This window comes from Leuciscus leuciscus (assembly GCF_965113295.1).
Source record: "Leuciscus leuciscus genome assembly, chromosome: 7".
In the NCBI taxonomy this organism is placed as follows: domain Eukaryota; kingdom Metazoa; phylum Chordata; class Actinopteri; order Cypriniformes; family Leuciscidae; genus Leuciscus; species Leuciscus leuciscus.
The window spans coordinates 19492764-19504811 of NC_138731.1; the positions used below are offsets into that span (position 1 = coordinate 19492764).

The window sequence follows — 12048 nt, forward strand, 5'->3', positions numbered from 1 at the left end:
AAAAAACGCGATATGTGAACATAAGTCACGGTGTCACTAAGTCGTGCCGAAAAATGTTGGCCACATCTAGAGGAAACTAATCTCCACAGTCATCTGGAACGCAACCTCAGGGAGCTATATGACGAGTGTAAGTGTAAGCCCAAATCTACCAAAACTGGTGACGAAATGCCAAGTAACAATAACAGAGTCTCACAGACAACCATTAATCAAAGTGTTGCATGTGTAACGTTAGCTATTAGCCTACCTGTTTATTTTAGTATGATCATTACATATATAAATGATTAAAAAAAAGTAATAGAAATAGCATTTCTCTAGGGAAATGTAATATCACAAGAAAAATCGTTATCGCAATACTCAACAACAATATCGCATATTTTCCCAGTATTGTGCAGCCCTACTCTCCACCAGTCTTTCACATTGATGTTGAGTGACTTTATGCCACTCCTGGTGCAAAAATGAAAGCAGCTCGGCTTTGTTTGATGGCTTGTCACCATCCATCATCCACTTGATCACATTCCAGAGGTTCTCAATGGGGTTCAGGTCTGGGGATTGGGCTGGCCATGACAGGGTCTTGATCTGGTGGTCCTCCATCTACACCTTGATTGACCTGGCTGTGTGGCATGGAGCATTGTCCTGCTGAAAAAAACAAAACAATCCTCAGAGTTGGGAAACATTGTCAGAGCAGAAGGTAGCAAGTTTACTTCCAGGACAACCTTGTACGTGGCTTGATTCATGCATCCTTCACAAAGACAAATCTGCCCGATTTAAGCCTTGCTGAAGCACCCCCAGATCATCAATTTTTAGCTTTGTCCAACACCTGGTCCGTCTAATGGTTAGACAGAGACCTGGAGAGGCTTACAAGCCACAGTGTCTCGCACCCACTGAGAAATTTGGTGGAGGATCGGTGATGATCTGGGGGTGCTTCAGCAAGGCTGGAATCGGACAGATTTGTCTTTGTGAAGGACGCATGAATCAAGCCACGTACAAGGTTGTCCTGGAAGTAAACTTGCTTCCTTCTGCTCTGACAATGTTTCCCAACTCTGAGGATTGTTTTTTTTCCTGCAGGACAATGCTCCATGCCACACAGCCAGGTCAATCAAAGTGTGGATGGAGGACAACCAGATCAAGACCTGAACCCCATTGAAAACCTCTGGAATGTGATCAAGAGGAAGATGGATGGTCACAAGCCATCAAACAAAGCCGAGCTGCTTGAATTTTTGCACCAGGAGTGGCATAAAGTCACCCAACATCAATGTGAAAGACTGGTGGAGAGCATGCCAAGACGCATGAAAGCAGTGATTGAAAATCAGGGTTATTCCACCAAATATTGAATTTTGAACTCTTCCCAGGTTAAAACATTAGGATTGTGTTGTTTAAAAACGAATATGAACTTATTTTCTTTCCATTATTCAAGGTCTGACAACACTGCATCTTTTTTGTTGTTTTGACCACTTGTCATTTTCTGCAAATAAACGCTCTAAATGACAATATATTTATTTGGAATTTGGGAGAAATGTTGTCAGTAGTTTATAGAATAAAACAAAAATGTAAATTTTTCCCAAACACATACCTATAAATAGTAAAACTGATCGTTTTGCAGTGGTCTCTTAATTCTTTCCAGAGCTGTATGTAGATATCTACGCAAATAGTAATTTTACTTTATTCAAAACAACCATCAAAATCTAAAGTCTATTTCACTGTAAAATGTAGCCTTAATGAATACAAATATGGCCGTTTGCCCTTGTGAAGCCTCTCATCAGTTAGAGCAGATAGCAATTGCACTGGTTAGAAATGAATTTTAAATATCATTGGTGGGTGAGCTCAACTACAGTCAGGGATAATGCTACTGAATTTTATTTATTAATATTGAATGTATTCTTTTGTAAATTAAAATCTATATTTAGATGGATGGAAATCTTACTCTTAACCTTACTTTCTCAATGGGTGCTTTCATAGATAATTCATTTATATAAATAATTAATTTCTGTATGTGAACCACTTACTGTGCATCTGGCATCTGTGCACGTCACATGAGATTGCTAGGTTGTATGATGCAACATCTGTTTTTTACTGCAATTTAAGTTATTTGAAGTAAGTTATATTTATGTATACAAACTGGCATCTACACACCCTTTTTGACCCTGACTTAGCAAGGTTTATGGGAGTTATGTTAAGTCATCAATATTTGAAACTTGTACTAAAAAAAGAAAACATGGTAAAATTCCCTTTTGGATTTTCAGCGTTTTAGATGGTACAAACAGGTTATAGGAAAGAAACAGGAAATGTATTGCAACAGTCCTTTCCCTTTAGGACTTAATGTGTTTCTTCTAACCTACCTAAAATTTGATTAAATGTTTCATAAGTAGTAAATGTTACTTTTGGGGTTCACAAGATGGTAATCTGCTTCATTTGAGCAGTTATTTGCAGTCACCCACTCACTTTTTTTGCAAGCATGCTTTGCATTTCATTAGTATCGACCATGCACAGTCGGTGAAAAGTGTGTGTTGTGTTATGAAAATAATATGTACCAATGTACGTTTCCAAAGGACATCTGCAAAAATAAATGTCAATCAGGTTATAAAAGAAGGAAGAAAAGCTTGCTGCTTTTGGAAGATTTTTACTAAGTCTAGACTGATCAGACGCATATGAACACGTATTGTAAAGCATTTATTTTCTCTCCTGCAACCCAATTATTTCCCTATTACGCGTTTAGTGCTTGTGTGGGTAGAACTGCCTGCCTGTAAATAAGTATACCATCTCGTAAAGTGGTGCCGTCCAAATGAGATCCATTACATAGTAAATATGCAAGGCATCTCGTAAAGGAGCGCGGTTCAAATGGGATCCATTACATTTCATCTGGATGCTCATTTCTCAAGGTCGACATCCTTTTAAAACAATGCGTCCAGGTATCGTTTTTATATATAATCAGATTGCTCGTGGTCTCATACCTTCAGAGAGTGCTTTCTAATTACCTTATAAAAGCAAATAGGATGTTTACGCCCCTGGCAGCCCGTATTCTCCATCTCCTGTGCTAATTCCCTCTCTGAAGTGTCCTGTGATTTGTGCTGGCTAGGCTCGCACATTAGCTATTTAAATGGATGCTTCACAATCCTGTGACAAAATGGATGAATAGCAATATCGTCCTGAACGTCCTCCGGCACGCAGGCTTTGAGCATACGTGTAAAGAAATGATTCTTCATCTTACTTTAGCTCACTTGACTGGGCCTAAATTAAAGGTGCTAAGCATTTACAAAAGCCTGCCAACAACTGAGAAATGTATCCCCCCTTCAGTGTTTATATTATTTCGTTAATTACCTCAGATTATACCGTTAAACATTTGGAGAGGCATCAGAATGAAATCTATGAATAATGGATGTGTGGGAACCGGGCTTGTTGCTATGGGAGGTGTGAATTCAACCATAACTTTTACAAGCTGGCCTTGGCTTTTCCCATCATTTCGAATGAACACTTTCACGCCACACATTCATGTCTATCATTTCCCATTTTCCTCTTCCACTTATGCTCTTAGTTTTGAACCGCCAGTGTCTATGTTCCCACAACCAGGGATGTAAATAAACGGTTTTGATTTAATCAGATAAAAAATAAAATAATAAATTGTACACTGTATATCATTGAAACCTATTATTATAGTTTATTGCACGTCTTGCGTAATATGTTCCTCCAAACGGTATGTAAATTAATAAATCAATATCATATCATATGGGGGTCCTAGACAGTAAAGACATTTATAATGTTACAACGATTTACATTTCAAATAAATGCTGTTCTTTTAAACTTTCTATTCATCAAAAAATCTTTGAGAAAAAAATATCACAATCTCCACAAAAATATTAAGCAGACAACTGTTCATCATTAAAGGGATATTTCACACAGACTTCTGTCATTAATTACTCACCCTCATGTCACTCTATACCCGCAAGACTTTTATTCATCTTCAGATGAATTGAGCGGTTTAGGCCAAATTTTCTAAAGAGACACGATCGCTTTATATAATGAACAGGTTTAATGTAGTATTTTTTTCACAAATAAACATTTATCAGCAGACATAAACAGAAGCTCAACCAGACATGCTTGCCGTGCTAGAACAAACCTCGTTGGTTCTTACAGAAGCTTAAACATGCTACGTAACATGAGAATGAACCCCATTGGTTCTCACATGTCAAGCGAACATGCTTGATCTTCCGTTTGCCATAACTGATGTGTGAACTGATGAATGTGTGAATAAAAGCCATTTTGATGGTGGTGGTTTTGTTGCAGATTTACATTTTCTCATCATTACTCTCATTAAATCTAAATGTAACATCCAACAAATATTTGATCGAAATTAATATTTTGTTCAAAATAATTGTGCTGTTACAGTGTTGTTGTTAGATGTTCTCTGTTTCGCTCTGTCTGGTTGATATGCATGAGTGCTTGCTCACTCCGTGAAGACTGAAGTTTTTTTTGTAACTTGCTGTTTTGTGAAATGAGCTATAGTTATGTGCTGGGGAAAACATCTCTCACTCCATTAAACGACACAAGCAATCTGTCAAAACACCTGACGCGACAACCCACACGAAATTCTATGCTAATGAGCCTCTTTGAAGCATTTAATGCAAAATACTTTGGCTTGGACTGGTTGAACTGTGCACTTGTGCCGCTATGGTCCTCACTGACTGTGGTGCTATTTCTTTTTATGCATACATTTATGGTAACGCTTTACAATAAGGTTGCATTAGTTAACGTGAACTATGAACAATACCTCTACAGCATTTCTTATTTAATTTCAATTGAATAGAAAAAACAACAAAAAACAAAAACAGAATTGCGTATTTATATCGGAGTTTACAGAATTTTTATCAGGATTGGGACATAATAAACTCTGTTCTGCTCTCAATTATCTTTTTTTTTTTTTTCGTGCCGGAAACAAGCTTTTATATCACACAGCAGTGATTCAGAGGAACCTCTATTCAACACTTTCCTTTTTTCCTGTCGTCTTTGTCCTTTTCTCAGCCTGTCTCTGTTCCTTCTCGGGGACATGGTCCAGATGGTGGCTTTATTTCTGGTTGCTGGTTAAATCTGTGTTGGTTTATTTAAAACATTTTTCCAGCTGGATGAAGGCAGCACATTTGTACAGCTCATGTGCATTTGTGCAGCTCTAAATGGACGGCAGATCAGAGGTGCAGGTGAGATTTTTCTCCCTCAGTGTTTTAGACCACAAGACTTGGGTTAATGTGCGCTTAGGGATGACTGCGCTTTTGAAGATGACTATGGATCTGGAGATGCAATGAATCCTGCGGGACTAAAAATGTCTGGCAGTGGATTGGGTTACTGGAGTGCATTAGCAATGTAGATGGAAGGTTCAGGTTAATGGGTTCACTGTGTGACTGTGAACATGTGTTTGCTCATCAATCTGCTCCCTCTGCTCTCCATGCACATGCAGTCAAATGACCCCTGAGTTGATTTCCAGAGGGCGCTGCCTGGTCATCCATAATGGAGAGCGGTGTAAATGCGAAACGGGGTCACACAGAGACGGACTGGATTGAGACCGGCTGTCTCAAGGTTGTCTGCTCAGAAATCCCTTTCTTATCGCATCCGTTCTCACTTTCGCTTCTCGTCTTGTATATTGATTGCCCTCCGCAAGGACAGAACAAGCCTCAAGTGCAATCGTTGTCTTCGGTGAAATTGATGAAACGTTTGTGGGTTTGTCAGCGTGGGAGAATAAAACCATCTAACAGATTTCTCTGGGACTGCCAGAAGAATGGTTTGCTCCTGCTCTCTGACCCTCAGAATTAAATGGATCATTTTTGCTACAGTAGCTATCTTTCATGCCCTGCCAGCTCGTTCAAATGAAATTACATATTTTATATTTAGCAATGTATAATGGTCAGAAGGGAAAAGAGTTTAAGATAAATAAATTCTGAAAAAGCATTGGTAGTCAAATGTTAATTGCACATAATAGGGAGTTGCCCGAAGCCCCTTAATTTATTTTCGATTTAGTTAAGTTTAGTTTGGCTGATATTAAAACAAGTACTGTTACCTTCATTAAATGGAAAGGTTTGTTGCAAGCTTTGGTGAATACCTGGTACACATTGTATGATTTTGGGCTGTCCCAGACGAAAGATGAGCAATTCTGTGGTCGTGGCTCCTAAACCGTGAGAGCGGTTCAAAGACGGTCATTGTCACATCTTGAGACCAAAGATAGCCTGCGATCATTTTCTGACAGTGTCAGTTTAGCATGATCATCTCACAGTGTGTTTGCTGCTACGACCTAAGTCTACTGACTAGCCAAGAAAAATGCAACATGAAATGGTGTATTGATCAACGCGACATGGTGCTAGAACTTAAAACTACTTACCTCAAGCTCTATTTGGAGACTTGGCATGCCAAGTTGACCTCTTGCTCTTTCCCTAGCCATGGCCACATCCATATTCTCTTTTGCTTCCTCTTTATTTTTTTCAGCGCACATAAAAACAACAATGGCCAAAGTGCGGCTCTATTTGATTACCACTAGCACAAGCTGATGACGTTGTATTCTTCTATACTAACTTGCATCATAGCCTACGGTTCAATAGGTGTCATCATCGTACTGTAGAGGTCTGCACGGGCTGTAAACTGAAGCCCGAACCCGGCCCGTACCCGAAATCATTTAACCCGACCCGACCATTACGGTTATATTTTAAGCCCGAACCCGAGGTCTGTTTCTCAGTAAATACCTTCTTTTTTCCCCCCTTTTTTTTTGCAATATGTTGTATTTTATGATTGTTTGCAATGATAATTAAACAAATACAAATACAAACACCGTTTCACCAAGGCACAGCAGCCCCCTCAGAAGTCGGCATACAAGAAAAAAAAGAGAAAACGCACAAACTTACCAATTACGAAACTTTGTTGTGGTTGAACAGTTGAAACAGTCACAAATTCCTCTGAAACTCAAACATTAAACTTCAAACCAAAGTTCGTGCAGTTGCACAACTATTTACACAAATAAATCCTTCTCAGTACGAGTTATGAAGGAAGAGAACATAATCAACAGTTGATGGTTTCAGTGCCGTCCTCTTCTGATTGCTGTGTTGTGACCGAAAGAGTGCGCGCGGGAGCACATGCGCAAAACAGTTTTGTAAAATGATATATGATAAAATAAAAATTATATAATTTTACAAAACTGTTTAGCGCATGTGCTCCCGCACGCACTATTTCGGTGCACTAAACTGCACACGTCCTTCTTTCTCGCATACTCTTATGGTCACAACGCAGCAAGCAGGCAGGCACACAGCATATATATATATATATATATATATATATATATATATATATATATATATATATATATATATATATATAGTATATCCCGAACCCGAGGCTATTCATTAAATATTAACCCGAACCCATGAGTTTTTCCGGGACCTGTCGGGGTCGGGTAACAGACCTCTGTCGTACAGTCTACATAGCCTGCATGTCGTACCCACGTTTATTAGATCCAGGTCGTACAGTGATCTTATAGGTTCGTCGAAATCGCGTGTGTGTGTGTATATATATATGTATATGTGTGTATGTATATAATATGTGTGTATGTGTGTATGTATATAATATGTGTGTATATATATGTATATGTATATCTATATCTATATATGTGTGTGTGTGTATATATATACACACACACACACACACACACACACACACACACACACACACACACACACACACACACACACACACACACGTGTGTGTATGTATATAATATGTGTATATATATGTATATCTATATGTGTGTGTGTATATATATATATATATATGTATGTATGCATGTATGTATATATTTGTATGTATGTGTTTATAAATAAGTTTAATCGAGAATTGATTGGATGGTTGTGGTTTGCTATTGGTCGGTCTCAAGTGAGTGACAGGTTGATCACACCCTCGTGCAAGTAAACACGTCATCAGAGAAGACAAGAGATGTCGATGCAAGATGGAGGGGGAAGTTATTTTTAATTTACGATTGTGAGGGCACATGCATTAAATAAATTAATGATGTGCATGGATAAATCATTTATGCAATATAAAAAAAAAGAAAAAAAAGTTTGACACCTGAAATGAAACTGGTCCAGCTTATGAAGCTTTGCTGAAGTGGTTTTGGTGCTAAACTGCAGTGCAGGTCCAGAGTGGTGTACTACTGCTACACATGATGTTCATTTGTCTGAAGCCACTGCAGATGTTTCCATGGGCTGAGGTTCGTGCGCGCATTTGTTGTTGCTTGTGTGTTTTAGTGTGTGTGTGTGTGAGAGAGAGAGAGAGACTGACTTATAATGACCTGAAGGAGCTCTGGGAAGTCACCCGGTTTTGATGGGTTGTGTGAGTTTAATGAATAATGTAACGGATGTGCCGTGTATCTCCCTCGCTCTTCTGCACTCTTTCACTGCCCCTTATGTCTTCCCTCTATTTGTACACTGTTGGCGGAGTCATTTCAACATGCTCTTGAGGTTGTATGTAGATTTCTGCATTTGCGGTGCATTTGTGTCTGTCAGTTTCAACTCGTCTTAGGTTCAGAGGGAAGGAAATGCGGTGAGCAGACTTTGCAGCAGACAGACTGAGTCTGTAGCATTTTCTGTCATGTGGGTTTTTTTTTCTTGTTTTTTTTTTCTTCATTGAGTCTTTCTTTTTTTTATCAGATCACATCAAGCCAAACCAAATTGTGTTTGATATGGCTTGTGAATAGCTTCTAATAAGAAAACTAAAATCTAAATGTTGTTGACTTGAAATTCTAGGCAGTGACAGCAGTGTGCAACACATTAAAGCCACGACATCTCTCATTCAGCTCCCCTAAACTTCAAGGCATAGAATTGCATTTGGATATCTGATTTTTGTACTTCCAGTGTTTTTGTTTCAGTCCCTTTGTCATTAATTTTGCACTGGACGTCAGCAGCTTATGTCTTTTCGCTTTAGCGTTTATCTCCGAGTCCTCTTGTCACATTTGTCACATTTCACGCATTTCACTGATCACTGATGTGAAAATCCTGGCACACTCAGCTTCTCCTTTCCACGTTGGTCATGTGAATTTGCCGTGCTGATCAACAGAAAATTGCTTGTTTTGAACGTGACATCTGTGAAACAGTGCTTCATATGTCATCATTACATTTATTGAAAGTTCTCAAATTCTGGCGACAGGCTTTTGCGTAAACTGATGGCAGTTCTTGCTGAACACTCGCTGATCAAGTCAATGAAAACGCATCAAAGACTCTCTGTAGATTATTGTAATAATCACAATATGCAAACACTATTTTCGTTGCGATTTGCTGGGGCGTTTGTAGTCTTTCAGTACTGGGGCACATCAAAAAAGTGTTCCCTTTTTTTACTTTTTTTTAAATATATATCATTATGGATATAGGGCAGGCTACAGACACAAATTGGCTTTACCTGCACTAGAGAGTTATTAGTACGTTACTATTATTATGTTATTACTATATTCCTGTAATTATAGCAATAAATGCAAACACTTTTTTCGTTGCAACTTCCTGGGGCGTTTCTAGCCTTTCATTAGTTCTGGGGCACATAAAAAAAGGCACATGTTGTTATTATGGATAGAGACATTGTCTTTACCTGCAGTAGAGAGTTGTTCACAGTTTGCACGTGCATTGAAGAGCTGCTTCATTGCTGACAAACAAAATTTTGTTTCTTCAACATTGCAAGTAAATATCATTCTCATCCAGCAGTCTTTTTGTTTTATGTCTTATAAAGTATGCGTTACTTGTGCAACCGCTGCAAATGATTCAGTGCGTGAGTGAACTGTCCAAATGAATCAGACTGAATCACAAACAAACTCAGAGCTTTTTGCGAACCCGTTTGTTATCTATATATGGTGATCTCTATCATCAGACAAGTATTTACATGTAGCATCAGCTCTTTTCTCATAGTTTCTGGAACCGTTTCATAAATGATTAAATCTCTCTAAACCCCTCCTTTCTGAGAGCCTGCTCTGATTGGTCAGATCCCAGTCTGGTCTACCATGTACAGCGTGTGTCAAACTCAACACCTATATTTGAATTTCAGCTCTGGAAGCTTCCTCAAGCACTTGTATACACTGTGATACGAACAGTAACGATAGCGTTTTCAATTCAATTCAATACATTTTCAATTCAATACATTTATTGCCATGTCAACAAGTTGATAGGAATTTGTCTTGGTACAACTCTCCGTATCAATTCAAGCGCAAGTCCTCATCCTTTGGAAGTCAAGTGCGTGCAATGTGGATTTGCTTTCGCAGCACAGAAAACAGTGTCTTCTCAACATGTCAACAACATGAACCAAACTCTTCAAGATCTCAGCTGCAACTACAGTGTTTGAGAGCGGGCTAAAGTAGACGCCGTTCGCAGGCCAATGAAGACCATAGGCTGGCATTATGCAATTTTGTAACAAACCCAAGTTGGCTTGTGCAAGAAGTAAGACTGGAATTACTGACGACTCATTTCAGGCAGTTCAGAATCAGTTATTTTCTTTTGGAAGACAACTTTTTTTATCCTGCACTTTGCACTTCTAGTCAGTTATCTGGGTCTAAAAGTCAAGATCTGGGATGCTTAATTTCCTTTGTCAGTGGGTTGTCTGAGCAAGACGTCTGTCTGAATTGTCATTAGAAATATTGTGAAATATTGAGCAACATCAAATTCACAACGACCAACAGTTTGAGCCTTTTTGAAAGCATTCATCTGACAGACACGACACGGTCCTTTAATCTCAGCACAACAACTCACAAATAAACCTGTGAATCCTGCATAATAACAGGAGCATTGCTTACCGCAGGACATTTGAAGACTTGCAGTGATTGTCTTGAAATGTTTTGTTGAATATGATGTTGTTCACAAGCATGGCTATAGCGGTGCTGCTTTAAATGAGATTGATGAGATTTGAATTACAATTCAGGGACCAAACCTCTTTGCTGACTGTTAAATTATTGGACAATTCTATCTTTAAAAGCACCACTGCTAAAGATTTTAAACGTATTAATTAACTGGTCTGTTGTTGGATGACTATTCCAAATGGGACTGTTTAAAGTTGGCCACTGAGGATTTACTTTCTACCTCCACATCTCGCCACACGCGCCGAGGTCAAGAAATCTACTTCGCTTCCTCTTTCAACCCAAACATTTCTGGCAAGAGTACACATTATCATAACAGAACCGAAACCACATGTCCTGTGTTTGTGTGTTCGTTCCAAGTAAGAGACTCATGAAGTGCATAGACATCTTTGGTTAGAGGCTTATGGAGTGACATTGCATTCATGTGAGGTTTAAAAAAAAAAGTTTATTCAGTTGGTTTATTCATTTCCCCCCTACTTTATGAGGACATGTTGATGTCCTTGTAATTCAAAATACTAAATAAACTTTTTTTAATTTTTTTACTGAAAATGTAAAAATTCTTAAAGTTTTCTGAGATCCATATTTTATATTCTGGGAGTACATTTAAATGTCAACCTTTCTCGCTCGTTGTGACATCTAACCTATACCACATCCCACAAGTAGCTACGCAATTTCGCACGAAAAACATGTCTAAAGTGTAAACACTTATGATGGGCTTACCATAGTGAATCAGGCTAAGACAAAAACACATTTTGGAAGTAGGATTGATGGTGTATTGACTTGATTGGTCATTTTGAAAAGAAAAAAAAAAGTACCTAGTGCACCTCTAATATGATGCTTATTTGTCAGTCAAATTAAACGGGTAAAAAATGGGTTGATGCTCTCAAAAAAATCATGGCTTTAACTATTTGAATCTATTTGATAATATTCAAATAATATTCCATATATTAAAATCCATATATTCAACTGGCTTAATCTGCACGAATCTGTTCATTTTGATAAAATATGACTAGCTGTGGAACAAGCAGTATTATTAAAATATGTGAGATCCAGAACAAAATGGATTTATTAATTATGAATATATAAATCTGGTAATTGTGTATTTCAAACATGACATTGTATATGCAATTAGATACACAAATCTTAAATGTAGGCATAAATATCCATTCCACAAAGTGTTACGGTAGTAAGAGTTTTTT

The 12048-nt window shown here is 38.2% G+C and overlaps 1 protein-coding gene across 3 annotated transcripts in view; it reads left to right on the forward strand.

The window, feature by feature from the left end:
* st6gal2a (ST6 beta-galactosamide alpha-2,6-sialyltranferase 2a) overlaps positions 1 to 12048 on the forward strand; it is a 79327-nt gene that overhangs the window by 30004 nt on the left and 37275 nt on the right. The window contains exon 1 of one of the 3 annotated variants that reach the window (XM_082175827.1): positions 239 to 5186. The exons of the other annotated variants lie outside the window; for them this stretch is intronic. The gene's annotated coding sequence lies outside the window, so the exon portion shown is untranslated. Of the gene's footprint in view, positions 1 to 238; positions 5187 to 12048 lie in introns of those variants that run through there. 3 annotated transcript variants of the gene reach the window in all.